General features: G+C 45.2%; 1 long non-coding RNA gene across 1 annotated transcript; it reads right to left on the bottom strand.

The window, feature by feature from the left end:
• Nucleotides 1-205: 205 nt before the first annotated feature.
• Nucleotides 206-1,783, bottom strand: LOC144376066 (uncharacterized). Its single transcript, XR_013436108.1, has 2 exons — nt 1,505-1,783; nt 206-493 (listed from the first exon to the last, which is right to left on the bottom strand). It is a non-coding gene; the product is annotated as an uncharacterized LOC144376066 (long non-coding RNA).
• Between the last annotated feature and the right edge of the window lie 2,634 nt (nt 1,784-4,417).

Raw genomic sequence — 4,417 nt, 5'->3', positions numbered from 1 at the left:
GACCTCACATGTGCTAGGCAAGGAGTGCTCTACCACTGAGCTACAATCCCAGCCCACCTTTTATCATATTAGTGCTCATAGATGTTTTTAATCCCAAGACTATATATTTGTATCTTTAACCCCTAATGCAGTGTGACGGGCTCATCTAAGAGTTTGATAAATGTTGGTGGAAGGGAGAAAAGAAGGAGAGAGGGAGGAGACAAAGTGGGAACAACAGTTTATTGATGGAAGTTCTTATTGCCATTGCTCTGGGCAGAGGATAGATGGAACAAGAAAGCCTGATTCTGAATTTATTGCTGAGTGTGAGTGTGTACATACAAGTGTGAGTTCCCATGTTAGCAGGTGTGACAGCTGGAAAATGTGTCCAAGACCCATCAGCTCCTTTTCCTGTGGGCTCTCAAGCTACTCCTTCTTGTTCTTGGAGGATGAGGGGGAGGAGAAGAATGCAGGTCTCATGGTGGACTTATTGGCTTCCTTCCAGGACTGGCTGCCCCTGGCACAGAGATCAGAAAGAGCTTAGATAGGCTTTTGGCACCAACTGATGCATCCTCAGGGGAAGGTGTCTGGCAGCTGCTGCCACCCACTGCCTACCCACCCGAGTGCCCACTGCATAGCAAGCAGTCATGCAGATCAGAGTTAAAAGGCTTTCTCTTCTCACTTGTCCAAAACGGGATCATCAAAATGATCCTTTACCCTGCGTTGGGGGAGGACACTTATGAGCAATCAAAACTCCCAAGTAAAAGAGAAGGATGGAGGTGGCTTACACTCCTTGTTGTAGCCCCCAGAAGCAAAGCAGGCACTTGACCCCTGAGTAGTCTGCTACTTTCCATGAAAGATATGCTGTCCTTTTTATCCAGCAAGGATGCTGCCTCACGCCCACATGGAGCAACCCATATGCGTTCTCCCCCTCCCAGTGAATAAGGACATATCTTTGAAAAGTAGACACATGAGCTTCAGAAGGTATATTTTCTCTGAGAAGTAACTAGATCATTCAAGAATCAGAACTTCCATCTTGGCCCCAAAATCACCTGGGAGGCTTGGAAGTGGCAATTTTCTGAATGGGACAGAACAGAGGGTATTGGGGCCATCTCAGTGGGTTGGAGTCACTTTCTAGATTGGTCTATGGAAATTTCTGTCCCATGTTTCTCTCTCTGAAGAGAGGTACCTTGAAAGCCAAAACCACCCTGGTATCCACATTTCCTATGCTCCCTACTCAGCATTAGGCCAGCCAGAAGCTTGAAATAGGACTTCCCAGGAAGCAATCCCTCCTGCAGGCAGTGCTAACTTGGTCCAGACTCCAAGCTCTAGATCAGGTTTCTGTCCCAGAGTGACCAACTGAGACAGGAGCACCCAGGGGACTGTGGTCCCGAGCTGTGTGTGGTCTTGGGGAAAAGGGAATAAGGGAAGGGAGGGCAGAGACAGTAGGGCAAGGATCCTGAATTGTTTAGGCTTTTGCTCAGAGAAAGGACAGAATCAAAAGTGAATTGAGTCATTTGGACAATACCTATTTTTCCTAAATTTCCAGAGGCAGGAATGCTGACCCAGTGTCTTGAATCTGGAAGTGAGAAGATTCCTTAATACCTTCCTGGCTCTTTTCTAATCCACATATTAGAATTTCTAGTAAAGCATCTCCCTGGGGTTTCCACCTGATTCTAAGCCCCTTTCTTCCCAATTTGCCTCACTTGGATTAAAGGGAAAAGGCACACTCCCTCTTTCTCCTTTCCCTCTGCACAAGCTACCTATGATCCCCTTCCATTCCTGCTGTTTCCTTCATTCCCTTTCACAGCCCTCCTTTCCTCTGGTCCTTCTCTTCTTTCCCCTCTCTCCACACTTTCTTGCTCTCCATTTCTGTGGTTCTGACAGTGAATCCTTTCCTTGGCACAGGCCCTCAACTGCTCACCAGCCCCGCTGGATATCTCTCCTTATTTCTGTAGATTCTTCCAATTATTTCTCTGGCCTCTTTGGGAGCCTTCCCCTCTGGCCACAACAGCCTCCTGTGATGATCCAGAACTAATTTCCATTAGAGGGTGGGAGTGGGAAACCAGTTTGAATAAACTGGAAGCTGTTTGGCAGTCTGCTCTGCTCTGCTCTGAGGGCCTTACCAGAGTTAGGTGAATCTTAGGGAAGATGACACCATTGCATAGACTATTAAGAGCTACAGGATCTAGTTTTAATGAATGGAGGATCAAAGGCATTTTAGAGTTAGCCAGTCCTTAAAAACAAGGGTCAATGATGGGGAGGATCCGAGGCCCTTACCACAGAAAACAAAGCTGTGACTCAAAGCCATCATCAAGATGTTTCCTTGCTCATCCACGTTCCTGAGTTTAATGTTGTTGGCTTGGGAATTAACTTTGAGGCTTTCCAATGTAGATAAAAATAGAGCTCATAAATGCCATCAGAGGCACTTCCGATAAGGTGGCCTTTTAAGGGAAGACTGGCTCCCAGCAGAGGGTCTGAGTCAAGAAGCCTTTTGGAGGAGTGTTCGGGGCTCTTACAAGCTGCTGACCAGCCTGTGGCTGGCCAAACAATGGATGGATGCAGAAAGAGGAAGCTAAATGGAGGCTTTTGTGGCTGAAATTCCAGGAACAAAGTTCTTGAAAGGAATGTTTATTTCACTGATTCATTTATTCATTCCACATGCATTTATCTGAATACCTTTATGTGCTAGGAATGCTATTTGGTGCTGGAATCATGATAGAGAAAAAGGAGATCCCTGCTCCCAAGGAGCTTACTGCTATTTGAGGAACAGAGGGTGGGACTAGAGCAACTGCAGTGCAGGTGAGATGCAGGGAGGAGAAGCAAGGCAAGAACTAGCTCAGGGTTTTGGGACATCTGACAGCTTCCTAAAGGAATAGCAGGAGGAATTGAAACCTAAAAGATCAGCAAACTATTACAGGGGAGAGGTGGGATGAGGGCAGGAAGAAGACTGTTCTGAAGACAGGGACTGTCCTTCTTTCACCAGGAACACCTTGACTTCCCTTTGGGAAATTCTGTCCTCTCTGTTCTCAGTACTGTGGTTTGGCTCCCAGGAGAGAAATACTGTGTGGCTTTGCCCAGTGCTGCTAACCCATCTCAGATGGCCCTCCCACTTGCTCTCCACACTCCAGTCTCAACTAATTTTCATATAATTTCTCAAAAATGCCATGCCCTCTCTGGCCTTAGGATCATTTTCTGAACTGTTTTTTCTTTCCCATTCGCCTTCTCCATCCCTTTTGTCTACTAACCTTCCATCCATGCCTCTAACCTTTGCCCAAGTCTTCTCTGCCATTCCAAGCAAAGTTCTGTTACATATTCATTCAGTAAGAATGTGTGGAGAACCTTCTGCCTATGTGTCAGCTGCTTTGTGCTGGGTGCCAGGACATAATGCAGAGCAAAACAGACATGTCCCTGCCCCCATGGAGCTGACAATTTTGTAGGGGAAACTAGTTATAAACAAGGAATACACAAAACAATTATAGATTGTTGTTTGTGTTATAAAGGAAGTAAACAGAGTTCCATGATAGAAAATAACAGGTCTTTATTTTAGAGTAGGAGGGGTGGTTAGAGAAGGCTCTCTGAGGATGTAACAATTAAGCTGACACCCGAAAGAAGAGGCAGAAGCAGCCACATGAAGATGGAGGAGAATAAGGGCAGAAGGAACAGTAATAGCAAATGCCTGTGGAGGCAAAGGGCTTGGTGGGTTCTAGGAACAGACAGATAGCCAGCATGGCTGGAGCAAGGACAAAAAACAAAGCAACATGATATGATTGAACATGAGGCCAAGCTCCTGTAGTTAGTGATACAAAGTTTGGATTTTATTCTTGGTACAATGGACATTCAAAAGATTTTAGATGGGCAGCAGCGTGATCTGACTTTAGTTTAGTCAGATTGTCCTGGTTACTAAGTGAAGGTTGGATTAAAGTATACAAAAAGGATTAGGGAGCTAGAATTTGAATGGGTCAAGAAAGATGGAAAGAAGTGGCTAGATTCAAAAGATACTTTTTTTTTTGGTATTGGGATTGAACTCAGGGGCTCTTAACCACTGAGCCACAACCCCAGCCCTTTTTAATATTTTATTTAGAGACAGAGGTCTTGCTGAGTCACTTAAGGCCTTAATAAGTTGCTGAGGCTGGATTTGAACTTGCAGTCCTCCTGCCTCAGCCTCCGGAGCTGCTGGGATTACAGGTGTGTGCCATCACGCCTGGCTCAAGAGATACTTTGAAACTAAAATTTATAGGAATTCCTGGTGGATTAGATGTGAGGCACTAGAGTAATAGAGAAATCAGGAATGATGTCGGATTTTTTAAAAATATTTTTTAGTTGTAGATGGACACAATATCTTAATTTTATTTATTTATTTATTTTATGTGGTGCTGAGGATGGAACCCAGTGCCTCACCCACATTAGGTAAGCACTCTACCTCTGAGCTACAACCCCA

This window comes from Ictidomys tridecemlineatus, chromosome 3 (assembly GCF_052094955.1).
Source record: "Ictidomys tridecemlineatus isolate mIctTri1 chromosome 3, mIctTri1.hap1, whole genome shotgun sequence".
In the NCBI taxonomy this organism is placed as follows: domain Eukaryota; kingdom Metazoa; phylum Chordata; class Mammalia; order Rodentia; family Sciuridae; genus Ictidomys; species Ictidomys tridecemlineatus.
Note: the sequence above shows the minus strand (reverse complement) of the source record. Positions and strands in the feature narration are given on the sequence as shown.